At 40.4% G+C, this 13,587-nt stretch overlaps 1 non-coding gene across 1 annotated transcript; it reads left to right on the top strand.

Annotated features, from left to right (window-relative positions):
• The first annotated feature begins 10,286 nt into the window (after window positions 1–10,286).
• TRNAW-CCA (transfer RNA tryptophan (anticodon CCA)) lies at window positions 10,287–10,358 on the top strand. Its single transcript has one exon. It is a non-coding gene; the product is annotated as a tRNA-Trp (tRNA).
• The last annotated feature ends 3,229 nt before the right edge of the window (window positions 10,359–13,587 follow it).

Below are 13,587 nucleotides of genomic sequence, written 5' to 3'. Positions count from 1 at the left end.
GGGCTTCCCTGATAGCTTTAAAGAATCCACCTGCAATGCAGGAGACCCTGGTTCAATTCCTGGACTGGGAAGATCTGCTGGAGAAGTGATAGGCTACCTGCTCCAGTATTCTTGGGTTTCCCTTGTGGCTCAGCTGGTAAAGAATCCACCTGCAAAGTGGGAAACCTGGGTTTGATCCCTGGGTTGGGAAGATCCCCTGGAGGAGGGAAAGGCTACCCACTCCAGTATTCTGGCCTGGGAAATTCCATACACTGTGTAGTTCATGGGGTCCCAAATAGTTGGACACGACTCAGCGACTTTTACTTTCATTTAAATGATCCATACGACCCAGAGCTTGTGCTCATCCAGAAAGGAGCCATCAGGGTCATCTTTGATTTGTCTCCTAGCCTTTCATATCTATCATTGTCATTTTCTTTTCTTTGTGTTTAAATGTTTTTGTTTAATTGGGGTATAGTTGATTTACAATGTTGTTTTAGTTTCAGATGTACAGTAAAATAAATCAGTTATGCATACATATACAGTCACTCCTTTTTAAATTTTTCTCCCATATAGGCCATTATATAGTATTGAGTAGAGTTCCCTGAGCTGTACAATAGATCCTTACTAGTTATCTATTTTATATATAGTAGTATGTATATGCCAATTCAAATCTCCCAATATATACCCTCCACTGGTGACCATAAATTTGTTTTCTATGTCAGTGACTCTGTTTCTATTTTGTAAATGAGTACATTTGTATCATTTTTTAAAGATTCCACATATGAGTGCTATCATATGATATTTATCTCATCATCATTTTCAATCATTCGTTAAAATCCTCTTAGTCTACCCTTCAGATAATCCCCCACCCCCATTTCTTCATTCTCCTTATCATTATTACATTGGAGTTAAGCCTTCTATCACAGTACACCTAAACTGTCGCATTAGCTTCCCAAATCTTCTGGCTTCTAATTCAGCCAGGCTAAAATGTTTCCACTGCCTGCCACGCTGATACTCAAAGCCCCAGTGTACCTTAAAGTTCTCTGACTGGTGGTGCTAGATTGGACTCCTGTTTCCAGTTCTTCAGAGTGGGATCATGAGCCTCAGCCTTTGCTTGGGGAACTTTGCCTTACCTCTCATATGAGCAGAATGTAATTTTCTACCCCACTGACATTGAGTTTAACTACATGACATGCTTTGGCTGAAAGAGCCATGACTGCGGTGTGACAGAGATTTGCTTGCATGACTTTGCTTCTCTGGGATCCATCCTGAGGATGTCCCAGGAAGACCCCATTCCTCTAGCTTTGACCCCAGAAAGAGACCCATGAGTGAACTAGAGCCTAACCCGCAGTTCAAGGCAGAGCTGCCCTAACTGAACTAATGACTCAAGAGCAAGGAAAAAAAAAATTGGTTGTTGTAAAGCTCCTGGGAATTGGGGATGTTTGTTACATGGCATTAGTGTAGAAATACTAAACCAATACACAGATGTTCAAGGCTTTCTCAAACACTCTTTCTCATCTTTTAAATACTCCCCTATATAAAGACTTGATGTTGGTGAAGTGGTATCTAAAACTTGTCTCCTTCACTTTTTTGATTCCTTTCATCACATTTTGTCCTTCTCCTTGTCCTTCAAGGCCTCAGATTGTTTCTTTTCGGTAGATTCTTCTCTGATGACCACAACTCTGATCTCCCTTCTTCAGACTGCTTAGTGTTCCTTGTCTTTTGTTTCACACTTCAGGTTTGGTCTGATACTGTTAGTTATCTTGAAGCATATATTTGATCACATCATGTAGTTCCCATATTCAAAACCCTCCTGAGAGACTTTATTGCCTTCAGGACAGGGTCCAAGCTCCTTACCAGCAAGCTCCAGCCTCTCTTGTCTCCGTTCCTCTGTGCATATTGAGTAGTTTGCATTTCCCCCCACACAGTCTGCTCTTTCTTGCCTCTGGGTCTTTGAGCATTCTGTTCCCTCTGTCTGGACCACCTTCTACTTCCACTACTCTTTTCTCAACATACTCCTGAATCCAGATATATTTGCTGTTAAGTTACAGAAACTCTCACTTACCCTCTGTGGCCAGATGATGTTCCTTGTCTTGATAGCAGTGGGCTGCCCTGTGCTGCAGAAATGCATCAACAGCAGAGTCTCAGTGGATTCACCAACAAAGATGTGTCTCTCCTATTCATGTCTGTGATGCTGAATGCAGGGGGGTGGGGAAGCTGTGCTTCACTCAATCATTTTCGGCCCAGGTTGAGAGGAGCTCTGCCATCTTGGATTTGCATCATCTGGACATATGGCCTTGTGCCTTTCTCCTCTCAGTCCACAGCCCCAGCTAGCCCCAAGATCCCAAAAAAACCACCAGCAAGGTTGTGAAGTTAGTGGGGCACATGGGATATTTGGGGAGCACTAGCTCTCTCTGTGTTTCTTAGATGGGTTTCTCTGAACCTCCAGAGTTTATCTTTTACCACATGTAATATCGTGGCATTATCTTATCTGGATCCACGTGGACTTGAAGATCACGAGGGTAGATGTTGTATTTGAGTTTGTGTCATCTGTCCAGAGGCAAGTGCAGGACCTGACATACAGTTACTGGTGTAGAAATATCTGTTGAAGAGATGCTGAAGCTTTGTGCCCCTATGCTCTCTAAGAAGACTCCGTGCTCCCTGATGGCTTCCTGCCACCTCATCTTTCCCACAACATCTAGTTAGCATCTTCCAAAGAATAGATAACTGATGCAAATTTAGGGCAGTTTTATGATGGCTTGGTGTGATTTTCCAACAGCTAATAACTTGTGGTCACACTTCTTTACGTAGATATTTCTGTAGAATATATTTAAATGATTTTCCTATCATCCCGCATGGGTCACCTGGAAGATTTTTAAACAAGTCAACTGTGTATGTAGTATGTGCACCAGGAAAAACAAGGCAAGTTCCCTTTGCTGCCTTTTGGGAACCTCTCTAGTTTCTTTCCAGGTGAGGATCCAGGAAGGCTCTTTCCTTTCAGGTTAGGTTTTTGAACAAGGTTTCAAGAATCAATAGAGCCTCCAGAATCATCCAGCTTTCCTTTACTCTTTAAAGCTGCTTTTTTCTTCGCTGAATATTTATATTTCTCAGTAGTATATATCTATCACTGTGTAACAAATTATCCCAGAACAGAGAGCCTTAAGACAATCAGCATTTATTTTCTTACAGAGTGTTTGAGGTCAGGAGCCTGACGTGGTTTATCTGGGTGGTTCTGGCTCAGGGTGTCTCAAGGGGTTGCAGTTGAGGCATCGACTTGACTGGGGACTGGAAGATTGACTTCCAAGCTTATTCAGGGGGCTGTTGTTAGGAGACCTCAGTTGCTTAACACATGGACCTTTCCATAGGGCTGCTTACCCTATGGCAGCAAGGGTAAGTAGGTGATTCGACAGAGCAAGCCGCTAAAGCAGAGGCTGCAGTGCCTTATTATGACTCATCACACATTGTGATTTCTGCTTTATTCTTCCAGTCTTTAGAGGTGAATCATTAAGTCCAGCTGACTGGATGTTTGGAGGAAGGGATATTAGCTTTTACATCTTGGAGGGAAGAGTATCAGTTTGTGGACTTACTTTTATAAACAACCACACCCTCCCCTGGGCATGGTAAATGCTGTTGCACAGCCTTCCCTCCCCTGGTTGCTCAGGCAAGCCTGTGCCTTCTCTCTCCCCACAACCCCCCACCCCCATGTCAGGATATTTACCTCTAATCATTGATATTAAATGAACAACATAGATTTGATATAAAGAAGATGCAAAGATAAAGGACAATTTCCATGAGTTCTCAGCATCCACAGAGGTGCTGACTATGGTCTGTTAAATCCACGACTTACTTTCTCAGATGAATGTCTCATCACAGTTGGGATCTCTGCTTATACTCGTGAGGGTGACTCCCGGGGAAACTCTGGTGGTCCCTGTATACCTACCCTTTGCTGGGTGGTGATGTGTCTGCCCTCTTGAAGATCCCTCTCTCCTTTCCATGGTCGTATATGCAGACAAGGCTGAACATAGGATGACCAGAGGCCCTGGAATCGCCCTTTGTCTCGGCTGAAATCTTCTTCATCCCGGGGCTCTGCAGTGTGGGTAGCATCATTCTCATGAATCTCCAGCACCATAGTAGGTAGTCAAGCTTTTCTGGTGTGTCTCCCATGGAGGGCAACATGGCACATTGAAGCTATCAATACATGAGCTTGGGAATCAGACTCTAGTTCAAAACCCAGTTCTACCACTGTCTGGCTTTCTGAACTTGGACAAGTCATTTAACCTCTCTGAGCCCCCATTTTTTTTCATCAGTTAAATGAGGATAATGTGAGGATTGGACAAAACATACGGAGGTAAATGGCACAGTGTCTGGCACATCATAGACATCAACCAGTGTCCATTCAGTGAACGAGTGAGTACACTTCAGAACTCACTGCAGTACCTATGGAACATCGTGGTCCTGAACATCACTCTCTTGCTTCTAGAAACTGACGAAGAACTGAACTGTGTATTTCTGGGGCAGCGTCTCTCTTGTCTCCCTGTATTACAAGATTTGCTGAGTTCCTTGAATACATTCTGTTGGAAGATTTTCATTCTGCTTTGCCTTTTGTGGCAAAAAGAAACTGCAATTCATTTGGTATTTGAAAGCCATGACAGCGCAATGTGAGGACTATTGGAAAGAGCGGTTCTTTTTTGTTTGTTTTCTAGAAAAGTTCTCTCATATTGTAAGTAAGCTTCTAAGGAATCAGAAGCTTTGGTTTCAACAAAGGAGCATAGTTTTTCTAATGACTCCTGTTAGCTACTTTGTGTGGTGGTTTTCTTAGGCAAAGGGGAGGGGGAATGTGGGTTGGTAGAGGTGGGACTAAGTAGAGAAAGCAAAGTGCCACTCCTGATGTTTAGGGACCTTCCCCTATGAATATATTTTCTCCTCCTGTACTTTCTATGCAGAGAATTGCCCCAGCCTGATGGATGACACGATGCAATTTGCTTCTCTCCTTTTCTTCCCCCCAGAGATGTATGCTGTTGCTTTAATATATTCAAGGGCAGCCTCTGCTGTGTCTGGATTGGCATTTGTAATTATACACTGTGAAAATATAATGGAGAAAGAAAGTATAACTCCTCTCCCAGATTTAAAAAAAGTTTCATGTGTTAATGTGTTTCCATACCCCTGCCTGAGGACCAAGAGATCAAGCTCCATTTGACTTCTTTCTTTTGTATGATAATCAGGTTCTTTTGACTATTAAAAAAAAAAAAAATCAGTATGTGATGCTTTGTCCTGTGCTAAACAGAACCTCTGCAATGCTTACAACTGTTCCTCTGCAGTTGTTTTCCAAGTGATTTTATGTTCTCAACAGCATTGATTGCACCAAGGTCTGATAGTTTGTAGTTAATTTGTTCCGACCTCTCTTTGTGAGGCTTAAGTGAGTGAATGGTGGACATCTCACAGTATAGAGGCTCAGATGATAACCAGAAAGATACAAATAAGTTGTCAACATCTTTTTACATAATAAGCAAGACAATAGCCTCTTGACTGTGTGGGCAGGTCATTTTACATTCCTAAATATATATTCTTCATCATCTTCCTTTAGCTATTTGTAAAAATATAAGATTAGCTCACCTACAATAACTAGAATTACTCCAGTTAGGCAGACCACAGCTATGAAGGGGCAGAGAGTTTTTTCCCTTGTCATATGAGGATTTTTGCTTATTGATATGTACTTGACACCACTATTGATCCAAACAAAAGGGAATTGATTAAAACTTTAACACAAAAAGCTCTAGAGAGACAAAAAAGTAGGACTTTCAGAATTAAAGGTTATTACATGATGTTGTGAACATTTATTATTTTTGCAATTCCTCTCCCTTCTTTTGTAAAAAAAAAAAAATTCCTTCTTTTCACTAGAGAACTACCTCTGACCCACCCTTAACTCTTGTGATTAATCTCCGCCAGTCCCCTCCACCCAGGGGTATGGCACAGATTGGCTTAAACTAGTGATCATAACCCATTCCCCTGAGCATTGGCTTGGGATGGGCAGATGGCCCAAGTCTGGTCAGCAGGCATCATACCCAAGACTCATGTTTGGTCACTGTGGGGAGAGAAGTGCTTTAGCCACTGGTGAAAAGCTGAGAGGAGGTAAAGGTCTGGAGCTGTGACAGCTACTTTGAGATCAGGAGGAGAGAGTCTGACTGAGAAAGAAGTCACATGAGGGAGAGAGCAGAGCTAGTCTCAGAAATGCAGAGAACAGAGTTCTTAGGATACCTTTTGAGCTCCAGCTAAGTTTCATTATGCTGCTAGCCCTGGTTAGAAAGTTAAGCATTTTCAGTTTTTCTCAAGAAGATTTCCGTTTTTTTTTTTTAACTGGCAAATTAGAAGGCTTCTAATTGAGTCAGGCACGAAGAAAGCTAGCACACTGGGACGAGCCCACACAATGCTAGTTAGTCCAAACCAAGTAAGTGATGCCAGGTGAACATGTGTCCATTCAGATATGGGTCTAACTCATTCTCTTCTACTTATTGTAGTTTTGGACTTAGTTCATTCTCTGAAGATGTTTTTCTAGTTTATTTTTTCTTTTTTTTGTGTGAAAATAATTTCTGGTTCAGTTCAGTTGCTCAGTCGTGTCTGACACTCTGCGACCCATGAATCACAGCACGCCAGGCCTCCCTGTCCATCACCAACTCCCGGAGTTCACCCAAACTCATGTCCATCGAGTCGGTGATGCCATCCAGGCATCTCATTCTCTGTTGTCCCTTTCTCCTCCTGCCCCCAATCCCTCCCAGCATCAGAGTCTTTTCCAGTGAGTAAACTCTTTGCATGAGATGGCCAAAGTATTGGAGTTTCAGCTTTAGCATCAGTCCCACCAATGAACACCCAGGACTGATCTCCTTTAGGATGGACTGGTTGGATCTCCTTGCAGTCCAAGGGACTCTCAAGAGTCTTCTCCAACACCACAGTTCAAAAGCATCAATTCTTCGGCGATCAGCTTTCTTCACAGTCCAACTCTCACATCCATACATGACACAGGACAAAACATAGCCTTGACTAGACGGACCTTTGTTGGCAAAGTAATGTCTCTGTTTTTTAATATGCTATCTAGATTGGTCATAACTTTCCTTCCAAGGAGTAAGCGTCTTTTAATTTCCTGGCTGCAATCAGCATCTGCAGTGATTTTGGAGCCCAAAAAGTTGAAGTCTGACACTGTTTCCACTGTTTCCCCATCTATTTGCCATGAAGTGATGGGACCAGATGCCATGATCTTCGTTTTCTCAATGTTGAGCTTTAAGCCAACTTTTTCACTCTCCTCTTTCACTTTCATCAAGAGGCTCGTTAGTTCTTCTTCACTTTCTGCCATAAGGGTGGTGTCATCTGCATGTCTGAGGTTATTGATATTTCTCCCGGCAATCTTGATTCCAGCTTGTGCTTCTTCCAGCCCAGCGTTCCTCATGATGTACTCTGCATATAAGTTAAATAAGCAGGGTGACAATATACAAACTTGATATATTCCTTTTCCTATTTGGAACCAGTCTGTTGTTCAACGTCCAGTTCTAAGTGTTGCTTCCTGACCTGGTTACTGATTACTAATATTCAGCACCTTGTCTATTTCCGCCCTTTTAACTCTTATCCAAGTTGCGAGTGAAATGGGAAATATCACCAACTTCTGCAAATCCCTTAACCTCTCTTTGCCTCTGTTTCCTCATGTGTAAAATGGGGAAAATCATCATAACTGGTTCATAGCGTTGTTGGGAGAATCAAATTGTTTAATAGAGGGCAATGTCGAACGCGTAGTAAAGCACTGTAAAGATATCAGGCCTTATGATTTTTATTCTCAGACTAATCGTGAAGTCATGTTTCTTTCCAGTCTCCATAATCCGTCCATAATGGGTTCTTAGTTTCCTTGTGCTCTGGCATATATGGCATGTGCTATGGCATGCCATCTGGCATATCTGAAGAAGTCTATTTACCTCTTGTCTGAACAGCATTTAAAAATTTCTAACAGTGAATCCATACATTTACAAAGAAAACCAGTGACATGAGTTACCTATTAAAGTAGTTTTAACTATTTCAAAATAATTAAATTTTTTTAATAAAGTTTAATTTGTGATGTAGTAATGTATGTCCTTTTATAATGGACTCATAAATAACAAGATCTAATAATGATTCTAGTTGTTACTGCCATTTCACAGGCAGGATGGACATAAACAGTATTTCAATTATCTGTAATATAGAAATGTGCCATGAAAATCATAGCCTATTATTTCTGCTGGTGACAGAATCACAGGTTCTACTAATGCTCTTGTGTGTGTGGCATATATTAGTAATTGAAGGAACTGCTAAATGTCAGAGCTTGGTGAAACTAAAGGCATTTTTTTTTCTCCATTAAAGTTCACAGACTCTACCCAAAGGTTCATGGAGTTCAAGTCAAGAAGTCCTTATCCAGGTCCTACTCATATTTTAAAGCCTATTTCAAATATGCTTTGTCAAAATCCTTTCTCATCTCACATAGTTGAAATTAACCTTCCTCTTTTACCCCCACATGGCAATATGGTTCCCCCGACAAAGATCTGTGTTTTATTTATGTTTTTTTCCTACCCTGCCACATTGTTACTAGCTATGTGCACATGTTCCTCCCCATCAAGGACATCGGACCCATGGTCAGTCTTCATGCTGGTACCCTGTGCTTGTGACGAGGCGGCCATGGTTGGGCAGAAATGTGAGAATGCAGTGGGCCATCATTACTCATCTCCTTTTCCCTGACTGCCCATCGCAGTATAAAGTTCGGCATTTCTGAGAATGCTGCTCATTCCGTTTTAGTGTTATTTACTGTGCTGGTTCTGCTGCTTGGGCTGACAAATCACCCCTCCGTAAGGCAGGTTCTAATCCCATATGCAGTCCCTGCTCAGTAGCAATTTATATGACAAGCTCTCTGAGTTTAGGCAAATATCCTGATATTTTAGCTCAGTTATTCTGACAACAACAATTTCTGCCTTATGGAGTGCATATGTCACCAGAGAAAATCAGCTTCCTGAGCTTCCTGCCTCTTGCAGGAACATAAATTTTCATGGTGAACTTGAGATGCAAATTATGTGCCTTGATCCTCTCTGCAAATCTTGGCTTGCACCTGGCAGCCATCTTTATAAGCTTGGGAAAAAGGAAAGAGAGGGAACATAGGAAAAGGCAGAGGCAAAGAAGAAAGAAAGGCCGGGAAGGAGAGCAGGGACAGAAGATAGGCTGTTTTTTGTGCCTGTCTGGCCTTGTACACATCACTGAGCAGACAGTAAACTTTCTTAAGTTTTGTGTGTTATGATTTTAAGAAAATAGAACTATTTTTAATAGTTTGAAAAGGTAGCAAGAATTAATGACTGATATTCAGAACTTGCTTCAGCATTTGTTCTAGTACTAATTTAGAGCAGGGTTTCTCAACTTTGACACTTATTGACATTTTGGGTCAGAAGATTCTTTTCATGAGAGGTTGTTCTGTGCATTGTAGGATATTCAGCAGCATTTTTGGGTTGTACTCAGATGCCAGTCATGTGCCTTCCCAAGTTACGATGACCAAAATTGTCTCCAAATACTGCTGTATGTCCCTAGAGGGGTGAAACTGCCCTCTTACTGCCAAGTAGGGAACTACTGATTTAGAGGATAATTGGCAATATTGTGTTTCAGATGCTGTATGCATTGTTTTACATATATCATCTAACTTAATTTTCACAAAGTCTCATAAAATAAATGTTGCTATTGTTTCCATGTATTGAAAGATAAGGTTCAAGGAGGTGAAGCAAAGAGAGGAAGAAGGAAACTAATCAAAGACATGGAAAGTCAATGCACAGAAAGACACTGCAGTGTGTGGTATAAGGTGTTAGAGCAGGGATCGCACATCTCTGGCACTTGCACTGTGGCATCACTTGTGTGCGTAGCGAGCATGGCCTGTAAATATCACCCCTGTGTCCTGAAGAGTCCAATAGTTTTTCCAGCGAGCATTACCAATAGAGTAAACCAACTGGTAAAACTATCTTTCAGAAATGAAGGCAAAAGCAAGACATTACCAATCAAAACAAAACAAACAAAAAACTTAAGGTAATTTATTGTTAGCAGATCTGCCCTATGAAAAATAATAGTTCTTCAGGTTGAAATGAAATGACCCTCAGGCTACTAGAATGTAGCTTAAACCCATAGGAAGGAATAAACAGCACCAGTTAAGATAATTACAAGGGAAATGTAAAAGATAGTATAAATATATTTATTGTTTGTAACTTTCCCCCCATCATTTGATTTAAAGACATCTAATAAAGCAATATCTGAGCTTTAATAAAGCTTCCCTGGTGGCTCAGATGGTAAAGCGTCTGCCTCCAATGCGGGAGACCCAGGTTCGATCCCTGGCTTGGGAAGATCTCCTGGAGAAGGAAATGGCAACCCACTCCAGTACTCTTGCCTGGAGAATCCCATGGACGGAGGAGCCTGGTAGGCTACAGTCCATGGGGTCACAAAGAGTTGGACACGACTGAGTGACTTCACTTCACTTCAATAATGAAATAACTATAAATTTAACAGAGATATGATTGATAGAGATGTGATTTTTATGACAATAGCAGGATAAAAGAAGGGGAAGAAACTGGCCTATGACAGGAGTGAGTTTCTGCACACTTTTGAAATTAAGTTGGCATTTATTTGAACTAAATTGTTGGGCTTCCTTAATGGCTTAGTGGTAAAGAATCCGCTTGCCAATGCAGGAGTCACAGGTTTGATCCCTGAGTAGAGAAAATCCTCTGGAGAAGGAAATGGCAACCTACTCCAGTAGTCTTGCCTGGGAAATCCCATGGAAAGAGGAGCCTGCCAGGCTATAGTCCTTGAGGTCACAGAGTTGGACATGACTTAGTGACTAAACAACAAAATTGTTGTAAATTAAAATGTTAATTATAGGGACTTCTCTGGCCTTCTAGTGGTTGAGACGGCTTCATCTTCCATTGCAGGCATTGTGGGTTCAATCCCTGATCAGGGAGCTAAGATACCACATGCCTTGCAGCCATTAAAAAAAAAAAATATAAAATCAAAGCAGTATTGCAACAAATTCAATAAAACCTTTAAAATACTAAAAAGAGGTGTTAATCGCAATCTGTAAGGCAACCATTAAGGAAGGAACTAAGAAGTAGTAAGATAAATAACAAAATAATTAAAATGGTACACTGGAAAATACCTATTTTACATAAACAAAAGCAACAATGAAGGAACAGAAGAACAAGACACAAGGCATTGAGAAGATAAAGGCAAGTGGCAGTATAGACCCCACTTTATCAGTAATTTCATTACCTTTAAATGAATTATATACTCCAATCAAAGGGCCAAGGTTGGCAGAGTTTTTAAAAGTGGTCCAAGTAAACAGTGTCTAAAAGAAACACTTAATTTTCAAAGACACAAATAGGTTGAAAGTAAAAGGATGGAGAAAGATATTCCATGAAGAAAGTAAACAAAAAGTTTACAGTGTCTATAATATTAGTCAAAATAGACTTTATGACAAAACTTGTTAGTAAACACAAAGAAGGGCCAGTCTCATCAAGATGATGTAACAGTTATAAACAGTTATGCACCGAAGAACTGATTCCTGAATACAAAAGCAAAAAATGACAGAGTTAAAGGGGAAATAGCCAATTCAGCAATAGTTGTTGGAGAGTTTAGTGCTCCGTTTTATATAACAGCTAAAACAACCAAACAGAATAGTAACAAGGAAATAGAAAGCCTGAACAGCACTGCACCAGCTAGACCCAGCTCTCACCTACCGAGTCCCTCACTCAGTGCTGGCGCAATCCGAATTCTTCTTGAGTGCACACAAGCCCTTCTCCAGCACAGACCATGTATTATGCTGTAAAATAAGTCTCAATACATCTGGAAGGATTGAAATTATACCAAATATGTTCTTAGAGCACAATGTAATGAAATTATATATATAAGCAACAGGAGGAAAGTTTTTAAAAATTCCTAAATATGTGGTAGTTAAACATACCACATTCCTAAGTAACCAGTGGGTCAAAGAAGAAATCACAAAGGAAATTAGAAAATACTTTGACATGAATGAAGATGGAGGGGGAAAAAAAATATGTAGAAGTAAAAATCCTAACAAGAGATTTTCATGGTGGTCCAGTGGTTAAGAATCTGTGCTCCCAATGCAGAGGGCCTGGTTTGATCCCTGGTAAGGGAACTAGATTGCTTATGCTGCAACTAAGACCTGACGTAGCCACACACACAAAAAAATCCTTAACAAGATACCAGCAAGCCAAATCCAGCAACATACAAATAGGGTTATATAGCAGGATCAAATGAGATTTAGCTAAAGCTATACAAGGCTCTCTTAACATACAAAAATCAATCAATGTAATGCACAACATTATTAGAACAAAGGAAAAAAATATTTGATTATAGTAATAGATGCAGAAAAGCTTTTGTCAATATCCAAAACCTGTTTATGAATCAAAGCACTCAACAAACTGGGAATAGAAGGAAATTTCCTCAACGTGATAAAGTTAATCCATGAAAACCCCACAGGTAACACTGTACTTAAATGTGAAAGGCTGAAAGCTTCCTTCCTAAGATCAAGAAGACAACAAGGAGGTTCACTGTCATAATTATTTTTTTTTCCCCAACAGTATACTGGAGGTTTTGGGTTTCCCTGGTGGTTCAGACAGTAAAGAATGTGAGTGCAGTGCAGGAGACCCGAGTTCAATCTCTGGGTCAGGAAGATCCCCTAGGGAAGGAAATGGCTACCCACTCCAAGATTCTTCACCAAAACAATTAGTAAAGTACAACAAGAAAGAAGGAAAGAAAGAAAGAAAATGGTACTAATATGTTTCAAGGGAAAAAGAATAGTCATTTTAACAAATAGTGCTGGGGACAACTGGATGTCCACAGGCAAAAGAATGAAGTTAGATCCCTACCTTCAATGTAAAAAACTCAGCTCAAAATAGATCAAAGACCTAGAGATAAGAGATAAAGCTATAAAACCCTTAAAAGGAAACACACCTAAATTAATATTTTGACCTCTGATAAGGCAATATTTTGGCAAATTTGACACGAAAAGCACAAACAACAAAGGAAAAACACAGATGAATTAGACTGATCAAAGTTTAAATATCCTTCAAAGATACTGTCAAGAAAGTGTAAAGAGAACCCACACAATGAGAGAGAATATTTGCAAATGATGTATCTGATAAGAGGCTGTATCCTGAATATAGAAATTTTTAAACTCAAAAGTAAAGTCCTACTTAAAAATTGGCAAAAATACTTAAACAGACATTTCTCCAAGATAGCCTATAAGCACATGAAAGATACTCAACATCATTAATCATTAATGGATTTTAAGCCAAAGTCATAATTAGGTACCATTTCATGATTAGGTACCAATTTACTAAGACTGCTGATCAGAAAGGCAACAATAAATATTCGTGAAGATGCAGAGGAATTAGTACCCACATAATTTGCTCCTGGGAATGTAAAGTGGTGCAGCACTTTGGAAATCAGTTTTGATGTCCCGTCAAGCTACTGTGTGACCCACACAGAAATTTCAGCCTTAGATATAGCCTCAAGAGAAATGAAAGTGTCTACCTGAAACTTGTACACAGACATTCA

The sequence above is a fragment of the Moschus berezovskii genome, chromosome 24 (assembly GCF_049115385.1).
Source record: "Moschus berezovskii isolate FMDL1 chromosome 24, NW_MosBer_1.0, whole genome shotgun sequence".
Lineage (NCBI taxonomy): Eukaryota > Metazoa > Chordata > Mammalia > Artiodactyla > Moschidae > Moschus > Moschus berezovskii.
This window is presented reverse-complemented; position numbering and strand designations above follow the sequence as displayed.